The following is a 13,411-nucleotide window of genomic DNA, read 5'->3' on the forward strand; positions in this document are numbered from 1 at the left end:
ATGGCTAACATGGTACAACACCCTAGTACTACACTAATAATGGCAATTATTAAATAATAATAATAATAATTATTATTATTATTAAATAATTCCTCCCATATACAGTAAGTAACATTTCACGGACTGCCTTCTTCCATCTCCGAAACATTTCTAGACGTCCTGTTCTTACGCAACACAGTACTGAAGTATTGGTTAATGCCCGAGTCACCTCACGTATAGATTTACTGTAATGCTATTCTATCTGGCATCCTACAAAAACTTATCCATCGCTTACAACTTCTTCAAAATTTTGCTGCCAGGATAATCAATCTCTCAACTTCACTGGCTCCCTGTTAACTACAGAATACAATGCTAAATACCGCTCTGAACATTTAGAGCTCTCCACAACCTCACTGATCTCCAGACTGACACTCGTCTCGCTCACTCAGACCCTCATCTGCAGCTGTACTTTCTGTACCACACATCAAACTCTGTTCTATGGGAGCTCAAGCATCTCTCATAGTGCTCCTCAACTCTGGAATTCTCTTCCCTCACATATATGTCAGCTCGATTCAATAACACATTTTAAAACTGCCATCAAAACTTATCTTTTCAAACTGGCATACCAATTGTGAATTTTGCACTTTTACTGCCAGTTATCTTTGTTTGTTTGCTAATTATTGCTTTTTGATGTATCATTCTCTTGTTTTAATTTTACTAATGTTGTTAATTTTATTGTAAGATGACCTTGAGTGCTAAGATTATAAAATAGGATTTTCTAATGGCAAAATATAACCAAAACAATTGTTCAGCCTTACCTATGAAATGTAATCCCCATGCAGGGATCTGGTGTAGAGCATACAGCGGCTTGTACAATCCCAAGCAGCACATGCATGAGACATCTTTATCCATTACTTTACTCCACAGTGGTGCCACTTGCAATATGGTGGTGATGTTGACGTACAATGCTGCTGGTCATGCGGCATCTAGTAATTCTATGTTTATGGCGCCTTGTACCAATCCGTATCCAGGACAGTAATTTACCTAGACTCAAGTTCACATTCATAAGTATAATAATAATAATAAGTTCCTTATTTTTTCGTATCCATTGTCACAAAACGAGACAAAGACAGATAAAGGTTTGGGGCAGCCACCCATATAATTTGGTATCCTGGCTGCAAAAGTCGTTTTTGTAAAGCAACTAGCACTGAAGTGCATACAATGGAGTCCAAAACCAGACTGTGGGAGAAGGGAAAAGAGTAGGCTTTTAAAGGGGAAGACAGGAAGTGAGGTCATAAGGATCGGGCACGTGTTCATTATTCATTGGATCAGGCCCGGATGTGACATCAGGGGGGCCGGAGCTGGTAAGGTCTGTTTCCATTAGTTCGGTCCCAGAAGTGATGTCAAGAGAGCCAGGTGGAGCCTCCCGGGTTTGGTCTACAGGGAAGTGAGAAAAAGAGTTAGTGCATTCTGCCACATCCCGGCATGCCTCAGAACTGCCTTCACTCGAGCCCTTTAGCTGCCTCCCATGCGCGCGTGTGTGACACCATCTATTTTCCAAACTCACTTAACCTGAACAGGAAACCTGCAGGCCATCCCAAACAACATCAGGTAGAAGGCAGGGCACCAGGTGGATACCCACACAGATATGCAAACTCAACACAAGGAACACAAACCCTAGTCTCCATATTGCAATGCAACAGCACTACCACTACACCACCTTATCTTTTTCTCATTTAAAGTACTTAGCTTTCAGGCTAAGGTAGACAAACAAACAGGATTTAATGCATTACACGTTTTTTATTTTGTTTCCACACCAAACTATAAAAAATTCTTAATTAAAAAAAAGTAAGATACTTGTCGTCATTGAAATTGATACATGTTCATTTAAAACTATTCTTTTTACAATTGGAGTAACGCACAACTTTACAATATGTACCAGTCTTACGTTTTCCACTGCTGGAGCTTTTGATATTTGAAATGCATTTAAATCATTCATTTGCAGTCATGTGGAACTGGCCGAGAATTAACTGAGGTAAGGACAAAGTTAAAACTTTATCTGAAAATTCTTTAAACACAAACTCGCTAGTAAAGAGCCTTTAATTCTCTCTATGGTCCAGCCAAAGTGTTCCACTAGGTGATACTGAGATGTGAGATGGAGTTTCAGTTCTGATTTGAAGTATTTAAAACCTTTTAATATGTGAAAAACATGGTTTTTAAAAGACATTTACCTTGGGAATACAAGGACTATTGGTGAATTAACAGTTTTCTGTCGTTTAATAATGTGATAGAAATTACTGTGATTTAGGGGTATTTTATGTATTTTTTTAATACAGCAAATTATTGTAATTTTAAAGGTTTTTGATTGGCACCCATTGCTGCCATACTTTTTACAGTCAGCCATTATCCAACCTGCTATATCCTAACATGGGGTCATGAAGGTCTTCTGGAGCCAATCCCAGCCAGCACAGGACACAAGGCAGGAACAAATCCCTGGGCAGGGCACCAGCCCACTGTGGGCACACACACCCACACTCTAAGCACACACTAGGGACAATTTAGGATTGCCAATGCACCTAATTTGCATGTCTTTGGACAGTGGGAGGAAACCCACACAGAGACGGGGAGAACATGCAAACTCCACGCAGGGAGGACCCAGGAAGCAAACCCAGGCCTCCTTACTGCGAAGCAGCATCGCTAACACTGCGCCACCATGTCGTCCACTTTTTACTGTATTTTTACATTTGTTTTTACATTGTGTAATTTGTTTTATTTTTTGAATAGTTTATTCTGTAAAATTACTTGAATTACCAAATTAAACAATATTTACAGATGTAAAATTGATAGGACTTTATAAAAGGGGATATCTTTGTATTTCCAAGTGACAGACAAAATATATTAAATAGCAAAGAAAATCTGACATTGTAGTTTAGTACAGATTTTATGCAGGAAGATATCACTTATTTGGAATAACATGAAAATAGTGTAAAACATTTTTGTTTTACAGTACTGTATGGTAAAATCAAAATAATGCTTAAACCATGTAGTTGATCATATATCCAAATTTAATACTATGCTTGTGCCTCATGAGTCAAACTTTATTGAGTGTGCAGCACCATGGTGGAGTGTTTTGTGTTGCCACCTTTTAGACGTTTTACCAAAGTTTTGATTGTGGGGATGAAATCCCTTTTCTTTAGACTTCATGTCCTCTCAATATTCCACTGTGAAATAGATCACTATGGCCCAACTGACAATTTGTATGTTGTCAAATATATCCGTGTGGTGAGTGCCTTATGGGTGTCTTGGTTAAAAGAATGCATAAGAAAGGTAAAGGGTCACTGACATTAGTTCTGTTTCTGCCCTTAGAGTGGAGGAGGATTCCCCAGAAGAATCTTAATGTCACTTCTGCTCTAACTTTAAGTGCCATGCTTTCTGAAACACTACTATAAAAGAGTCTATCACCAGAAGTCAACATTCATTTGAGCCAAAAATCACAAAAAACAGAACTCTCCGTTAATTGGAGCCTCAACTTTTCTGAAGACTTGCTAACCTCTTTCTGGTTAACCATTACTTTTTTCTTTTTGGTTTCATTATGTTATTGTTTCATTTTCCCTGTGACAATGAAATGGAGTATTCTTATGTCTGTTTGTATTTTATGTTTACAGTGTGTAATTGTGCCTTTTAATGGTGTCCTATCCAGTGCTGACTGTTAACTTGCTCTAAGTGGTAGCAGAACAGACTTAAACAAAAAACTGGGTTCAACAATAGATTAACTACTTCTAATTGTAAGCAAAATAATGAAAACATTAACAATAATAACAATAATTGTACATAAAAGTACTGTGCTTTTTTAAAGGAAATACATATATGAAAAGCTGGGACCAGTCCTGGGGACTGCAAGTAGGAGACAGGAATGAACTATAGACAGGAAAAAATATACAAAATAAACACTACTCATTTTTGGTTCAAGTATTCTTTAAAGGGCAGTTGGATTATTACACATTTTAAAATCAATTACTTTCCTTTCACATCTTTCAGATACTGTATGTCATGTACCTTAACATAATTAAACTAGATTAGATAAACTTTATTAATTCCACGAGGAAATTCATGTGCATACAGCAGCAGAAACATAAAAAGCAAAGATGTTGACTCACAGGATAGATGATATAACCAATCAATCAATAAATAAATTAACAAGTACTTCGGGTGGGAGCACTTCATAGTGCATTGTGGTGGAATGAGCCTGTGGCTAAATGTTCACGAAAACAGTACCTCCTGGAGGGGATGGAAGGAATTTTTTTATGATGACATCTAGTTTTGCCACCATCCTCTTTTCCACAACATCTTCCACTGTGTCCAGGGTTCACCCTGTGTTGGAACCGGCTTTCCTAATATGTTTTTTCAGACACAGTGCTTCTTTTGTTCTTGGGTTGCCTCCCCAGCAGACTGCTGTGTATTATAATACACAGGCTACTATGGACTTGTAGAACATTTCCAGCAGCTTGCTGCACACATTTAACCACCTGAGTCTCCTTGGCAAGAACAGTCTACTCAAGCCCTGCTTGTACAGTGCCACTCTTTTATCAAACCAGTCCAGTTTTTTGCTATGGAGATATGCAATCAGCATAGGGATAAGTATAGTTTAAAACTGCTGAACAAACTAGGGTGTCATCCTGAATATATCAATAGCTTGGCACAACTGCAGAGATTTTAGGTCATGACATACTGTATATTACATCATATGTTATGATTATCGTTATATTTAATATTACTAGGGAGTTTTGTCCCCTGCTCGCTTCGCTCGTCAACCCCTTCCAAGCCAGCACTACATGCTGTTGTGAAGTGTGAGGCTGCACGCACCCCAAGGAGACGCGACTGCTCCTCTGAAACCCCTCTTAAACAGTGATACAATGGGAAACAAATACATTTTATTTTTAAACTCCTCTTTGTTCGATCAGCTGCTGGCTTCCTGCTGCTGCCATGCCGTGTGATCTGTACTTCACTCGCATAACCCTAAATGCTGTGAAGAGGGATGCTGAACGCACACCAAGGAGATGATGGTGATACATTTTCCTACTTCCATTATCTCCAGCCTCTGCATGTGCATCACGGGACTTGCTTCCAAAGGTTGTTAGTATGACGTGACTTGTCTGTCTCGCGGGAAGTGAAAGTGGCTCTTTTCAAAAGATCTCTCTTCAAAATATTTCTCTGCAAAAGATCGTGTCTCGTCGCCTGAAGTGTCTCGCCATAAGATTCGCTACGCGTCATTGTGAAGAGGGAGGCTGAACGCACAACAAGGAGACACGGTCGCTCCTCCGAAATCCCTCTTAAGTGGTGATACATTTTCCTACTTCCATTATCTCTAACCTGCTCTGCATGTGCATCACGGGACTTGCTTTCAAAGGTTGTTAGTATGTTGTGACTTGTCCGTCTCGCGAGAGGTGAAAGTGTCTCTGTCTCTCTTCAAAAGATCTCGTCTCATTGCCGAAAGTGTCTTGTCACAAGATTTTTTTTATATAATAGAGAGATGATATCATTATCATTATTACATCATATATATATTATATCATATATTATCTATGTAAATGGAAAGCCCTTAGTTAAAGTTTGGTTAGCAAATATTGTATATCTTCCTCAACAGATCTCAATATGGGTGGTTTTATGTGTGATGGGTTCGGCAACGCTCTGTAATCAACTTCCTCCTCCTCCTTCTTCTACGGATCATACTCAGAAGGTTGAGGAGTTATAACAGCTATTGGATTTAAAGAACAGTATGATCAACTGCATCCCTGACTTTGTGGGAGTCTGTTTGAATTGTTACTGAACAAATTGGAAAGATTGCAAGAAAAGACACAAGCTCAAGTACCCAGAACAGGACAATTCAGGAGGATGATAGAAGGGGAAGATCAACACACATGTCTGACAGCAATTACACATTGCAGACCAACAAATGTGTAAAGATATTCTACACAAAGAGCAAGTATTACAAGACCAATAGCTGTTGTGGTGTGATATTTGTCTCCAATAACTCAATGCAGACAGCAAAGACTTGTTTGGTGTTGACAAAGGCAGCAATAGGTAGCATGGTGATGCCAGTAGTTCTTCAATGATGGGTTTCTGTTTATGGCTGGAGCAGGAGGGTTGGTGATGTTGGGTCAACAGACTGCCTGGAGAAAGGTTCTTCCACACACCATTGTCAGGAGGACTGTGCCACCAACACTTGGTATCATGGTTTGAGAAGCTAATGCATTTGACAGTAGATTCCACCTGGTTATCAGAGGGAACTGTGAATACTGAAAATTATGTCCAAGGGATGACAGATACTTTATTAATCCCCAAGGGGAAATTCACACAACCATCAACCATGTTTTCAATGCTGCCATGGGCACCATCAAAATAGGAGATATTTAGCATGATGATGAAGGGCCACATTCTGTTACACTACGTTTAAACATATATGGGAAACCATTAAATGACTCCTGGATTCTACCCTTCATCCAATCACAACTATGTTTCATCTGACTAACAATATAAAAGACACACAGAAGAACATACCATAGGAAAGCACCCAGACACGCATTAACACAATGCCAGGTTGTGTTCAAGTGTGCTGTTTATCTAATGGTGGATGTAGTACGTACTTGATGTTTAGAAAATTGGACATACAAGAAAAGGAAAATTAATTATTCAAATTAAATAGTTATTAATATAATAACTATAAAATATACTTATATCATAATTATTCAAATTATTTAATAATAAAACTCCTTTTAAATTATGGTTTACTTTTGTCATAATGGTTGCTTCTGTGATAAATCCTAACTGAACACAAAAAGGATCACTCTGACTCCAGCCATCTGATGCCATCTGCTGGCAAAAAGCATAGTTACAGCCTATGGTTGCCACTATTCAACTAAACTGCAGTAGGTGAGCAAATACTGTATGTAGTATTTAGAAGTTTTAAAAAATAAATACATATGTAGTTCCTTATGAAGAATAATGGACAGTGTTAGGAACACCTTTATTTATACATATATAATTTACTTTTGTATGAGTTGAACAGGCCAAGGATTTCATGAGGGTGCAGTGAGTGAGTTTTCTTGGACAAACTGCACAATTTCCGTGTGTCTGCTTGGCTTTTCGTCTTATATTCCCAAAGACGTGTTGGTAACATTAACTAGTAAAAACTGAATTGGTTCTGTGTGAGTGCAAATGTGTGTGTGTGTGTGTGCTTGACAGCATTCCACAATGAATTGGTTTGGGTTTAAGAATTTAATGTATGTAATATGGTAATATGGGGTGGTGCAGTGGTATAGCACTGCTGCCTCTCAAAAATGAGACCTGGATTCACATCCTAGATGCTCCCTGTGAGGTTTAGAAAATTTGCCTGGGTAAAATATAGCAAATTCCACTCAACTTTGTATATATTATGCTTTAGCTTTAGTTCACAATGTATATCCAGATTTTCTGATCCGACCAGAATTCATGATTCCTTCAGTTATGGAAAGTTGTCCAGGTCCAGAGAAAGCAAAGAGTTCCCACACCATCATATTACTGCTTCCATATTTAACTATTGGCATAATGTTATTGTGGAATGCTGGACCTACAGTTTAATGGGATCCACATTGTCTACATTTGTTTTATCCATCCATAGAATGTTCTCTCAAAAAGCTTGGGAACATCCATGTTTAATTCTGGCACAAGAAAGGTGAGTATATTCTTCTTATTTAACAGTGTTCTCCACATTGCTACTCTCCAGTGAAACCCATTTTTTCTCAGTGTAGTTCCAATTTTTGGGTCATGAACACTGACCTTTGCTGGGACAAGAGAACAATGTCCATCTTAGGTTGGTTGTTAGGATCTCGTGCAACTTCCTGAATCATTTTATGCTGTACCTTTGGAGCAATGTTGGCTGTCTGGAAAATCCTGAGAATATTCTCTACTGTTTTTGAAGCGTTTTCCATTTGGTGGTTATGGATCTCTCTTTGGTTTGGAGGAGTCAGACTCCCAGAAATGGCTTTGTAGCAGTTTCCAAATTAAAATATGTCAGCAACGTTTCTTCTGATCACTTCCCAAATTTCCTTTCTTCATGGCATTATGTACTGCCAACATGACTCTGGTGGCAAGGGTCAAAGTAAGTGGTTTATATTGAGCAGGCCTGGCTGTGTTCAGGCAGCTGACTCTACCTGTATTTGAGTTGATTTGCTAATGGTGTAGTTACTGTTTCAGACAGTGCCACTTTATGCTGAATAACTTTGTACATTACAAAAATTACATTAAAATTAAAGTGTCATTTATTCAATCTGGCCCCCCTAATCTAATATTAGATTTTGGGTGAAGACCTCAAAACATTCAGAGTCAAAAATTTGCAGTCACAGAGGAAATCAGAAAGGGAGTAAAAACTTCAAGGCACTATGATATACAGTATATGTATCTTTTAAGCACTTGTATGCTGTATGGAAGAAATCGTTCTATTAATAATAAACCTAAAAAAACAGGCAGGAGGAAGCCTGTCCATTGTGTCTTTTATTTCTCTTCATGAAGAGGAATACACTCTATCAACCAGCCTGTGATTGAATAGCCCCAAAATAAGAGAGTTATACCTGTATTTATAGATAACTAATTTTACATAATGCTGAATTAATGCTTAAAAATTCATCTGACATTTGCTCTGATTGGTTTGTTGCCTTGCACCATCTGATTATTTTTACTCTTATTTGCTAAAAGACTAACAAATGAGGTGTTTTTATTAGAGAGCATTAACCAGCTTACTTACCCCAAAATAGAAGTCTCACTTCTACTACATTCTTGGTCCTACTTTTCAATACATCTTGAGTTCTTGTGTGCATGACATCTTTCAAGTCTTACTGGGTACATGATAGTCAGCAAACTTCTTGAACCATCACCTAGAACATTCCTGTTCTTTGTTGTTCACTTGGCCTTTATCTGGTTTAACAAGTTTCTGACATTTACTGTATTAACCCTTTTGTATTACTTCTAAGATATATATACTATATTTAATGTGGAAAGCATACCAAAACCATGCCGAGTTCCTTTTATTGCTAAGCTCCTTGAAAAAGTGGTCCTTGAGCAGCTCCAGTTATTTTTAGATGTAAATCACATGCATGAAACTTTTCAGTCTGGCTTTAGACCATACCATAGTACTGAGACATTTATAAACTTTTTAATTTTTTTAACGATGTATTGCTAAGTGTTGACTCTGGGTTTTCTGTTGCACTTGTGCTCCTTGATTTAATTGCTGCTTCTGATACAATAAACCACAATACCTTTTATCTCCATTGGAAAAGGTTGTTGGCATTAGAGGCTCTGTGCTTGATGGGTTTAAATCTTATCTTAATGACAGAACCTTTTCTGTTTGTATAGGTAATGTTTCATCCTCCTGGGCCAATTTTAATTATGAGGTCACACAAGGGTCCAAACTTGACCCTGTGTTATTTTCCATCTATATGCTTCCTTTTAGGTTCTATTTTTAAAAAGCATGGTCTGCCTTTCCACTGTTATGCCGATGACATCTGTTGTGGTGTAAAATTTTGTATTACAAGTTGATAAATATTTTGTATATCTTTATTTGTAACTTGGACAAAGCAATGTAATATTGGTGTTATATCATTGATAGGAACAGTGGTAGTTTGATATTTGGTGAACCACTCCCCCCACTTTTAGGACTGAGTCTTTGTAATTTTGTGACAGTTTCGGGGAAAGTGCCTAAAACCAGTTTGGCAAGTGATTCTCTGCAGGACTCTCTCAATCAACCCCCACAGGAAAAACAGACTACTGTACCTAGCTGGCAAGCATCAGCTCAAGAAATGTTTATTTGGTCAGGTGTGAAAGGTATTGTGTGCCTGGATTGGTCTGAAGTATGACTTTTTGGGATTGGTTTGAATCAGGGGCCATTCTGTAGCACAATGTCCTATTGGTGTAAGGATTTGGAAAAAGAATACAGTATATACATTTGGTTGCTTTAGATAGATAGATAGATAAATAGATACTTTACCCCTCTCTATCGCTCTCTCACCAACATGATGGAGCATCTCACACACCATGAACTGAAATGAAGACCACACTGAGAAGCACAACTCAGCCGCTATACTGAGACAAGCATGCAGTGTGTCCTGAAGAAAGCCACAAAATGAGGACTTAACTAGAGACCTTTAACGTAACTGCAAGTCTGTGTGCCACCTGAAATACAGCATTTATCAGGTTGTATGGTTGCCAATATTCAAATTGTTATTATTTTATGAATATTATCATTAATCCATTATTTAAGTTGTAACTTAACTCCACTTGTCTTTTACTTTACGTAATTATCCAACCCGCTATATCCTAACACAGGGTCACAGGGGTCTGTTGGAGCCAATCCCAGCCAGCACAAGGCAGGAACAAGTCCCGGGCAGGGTGCCAGCCCACTGCAGGGCGCACACACACACACACACTAGGGACAATCTAGGATTGCCAATGCACCCAACCTGCATGTTTTTGGACTATGGGAGGAAACCGGAGCACTCCACACAGACACAGGGAAGTGAACATAGGTCACCTTACTGCAAGGCAGCATCTCTACCACTGCACCACCGTGCCGCCCACTTTTTACTGTATTTTTACTATTTTTTTTCCATTGTGTAATTTTTGGTATTTTTTGAATAGTTTTTTATTCTGTAAAATTACTTGAATTACCAAATTAAACAATATTTACAGATGTAAAATTGATAGGACTTCCTTTATAAAAGGAGATATCTTTGTATTTTAAAGTTACAGACAAAATATATTAAATAGAAAAGAAAATTTGACATTGTAGTTTAGTACAGTTGTTATGCAAGAAGATATCACTTATTTGAGGTCATAGATGTACAAGGGAAGGTGGGGCGAAATTAAAGTACAATATCTTTTAAGCACTGCTAAGTCTATGGGATTTAAGACATTCTGACAAAGGCTACACATTAAAGAATACAGAAGGGGAAAGTAGAGTAATATAGAACTCTACCGAAACAAAACAACACTCAAATTTATTTACCACTTAAAAACAACTCTGTACAGTCTCTATTGGAATGTTTGGATGATATCAAGAGCATGATGACTTTACATTTTCTGGATTTTAATCACAACAAAATAGAGGTTTTGATTTTTGGTCCTTCCAAGGTTTCCGGTATGACCACTAGCAGTCTTGGTCCACTGGAACAGTACTGGACATCATCAGCTAGGAATTTGGATATCATTTTTGACAGCAGTCTTAAACTGGACTAAAAGATACATTTTTTGTTGAAATCTGTTTTTTTCCAGTTGAGAGTGTAGACCTTTTCTATGTTTTTCTGACTCAGAATGTCATATATGTTTTTATTTCATCCTGTCTGGATTACTGCAATTCTCAGTACATAGGGGTCAGGCAGCCCCTTCTGTATCACCTACAGCTCATTCAAAATGCAGCTGCTAGTCTTTTAACTAGAACTTGGAAGTGAGTACACATTACTCCAATATTGGCGTCTCTTCATTGGCTACCTGTTAGTTTTAGAATCGATTTTAAGCTTTTATTACTTGTTTATAAATCTTTGAATGGTTTAGAAACACTATATCTTACCAAACTTCTTAAACCATATGCCCTGTCTCTGTCTTTACGATCATCTTACCAGTTGATACTGGTGGTACCTCAGACAAGGCTGAAGCATATAGGGGTGACTGTGCGTTTTGTGGTTGCTCCACCACTCTGGAACAACCTGCTGCTGCAGATTGGATCTGATTCGAATTTCAGAATTTTTAAATCCAGATTGAAAACCTTTCTTTAACCCTGGCTTAAATTCAAATTAAAAGGGTTTGCTAGTTTGGATTTGATGGATAGCCACTGTACATTATACATGCTGACTGTAATTATAGAATGTTTGTTATGCTATGTTATTTATTGCCTTTCTACTATTACTGTTTACTGTACAGCATTTTGGTAAAAACCTTTGTGTTTTTATATAAGTGCTTTATAAATAAAGTTGACTTGACTTGAAAAACACTTTATGCACAATAACTATATTACCACTAAGTCTCATTTTTCTTCCACAACTGTTTTTGTGGAGAGGAGATTTCAAGCTAAAATTTAAATGAACAGATAGAGGAAGATTCAGTTTACATATCTGTTTTTTGTTTGATTACTCCTGAAGACATTTTGCATCCTATTCAATACAAGGTGTTATTTCAAAACAATATTCTCCTAATATTCTGTATATACAAAATAATTCAGATGTTATATTTATAAAACATGGATTTTATATGTATTTTAATAGTTTACAAATGCATGGGCCTGTGGCATATAATAAATGTTACATAATATGTGCCTAAACATTAAACAAGATTGCTTAATCATGAACATTTTTTCAAATTAGCTCACTACTTTGCAGTTACATTGTATTCATTATAATACAAGACTTTAACTTTAATATTTCAAGAGTTAATAAGTGTTTTTTTAGAAATCAAACATTCAAGCTTGTACATATTTGCAATGTGGATAAAATAACTACTACTATTACTAGAAACAATTTTTTTAATTTTGCTTTTTTCACTTGATAGTTTAATAAATCAATGCAAAAAAGAATGCATTTAATCTCATTCCATCACACATCAGTGCATACATTGATTTAAACTTAAAAACAGTAGGCAAACCCATTTAATTTCTCTTTATATTATAAAATTTCTGAATGCCCCTTCAGTTTTCAGAGTAATTTTCAGACTTTCACAAGGTAAATTAAGGCTAATATATTTTACATAGACATTGGTAACAATACAGCGATACTGATTTATTTTTTTTCAAAACCACATGTATTGAAAATGTACTTACACCATAGTTTTCTGAAATGAATAAATGAGTTCGATAATAATAATAATATACTCAAAACTACATCTTCAAGTATTAATCTGCTATGCTGTGCATGTTGTATTTGATGGTTGTATGAAGTCAATAGATGGATTGGGAGAGCATGGGGGGGGTCATGAGATCACTGGAAAGGGGTTTGTGGTGCTCCCAATATCTGTGCAAAAAGACGAAGGTCAAAGTCTTTAGAGTTCCGGTGCTCCCTGTTTTGCTAAATGGTTGCAAGACATGGATGGCATCCAGTGTCCTGACCAGAGCCCTTTGGAGAAATCTTAGGTACCACTTGTCTGACTTTGTGTCCCAAATGAGGCACATTACCTGCATTGTGAGGGAGCGTCACTTACGCCACTACGACCATGTGTCATGATTCATCGAGGGTGATCCGACTCACCGGATCCTCATTGTTCAGGATCTGAGCGGCTGGACCAGGCCAGAGGGATGCCCACGTAACACCTGGCTGCAGCAGATAGATGGTCATTTCTAGTTGGAGGGACTGGACTGCATATCTGCATGGGGTGTTTCCAACCAGGATCCCTAGCTGTTTTGTCATGTGATGGGTGC

This window comes from Polypterus senegalus, chromosome 2, assembly GCF_016835505.1.
Source record: "Polypterus senegalus isolate Bchr_013 chromosome 2, ASM1683550v1, whole genome shotgun sequence".
In the NCBI taxonomy this organism is placed as follows: Eukaryota; Metazoa; Chordata; class Cladistia; order Polypteriformes; family Polypteridae; genus Polypterus; species Polypterus senegalus.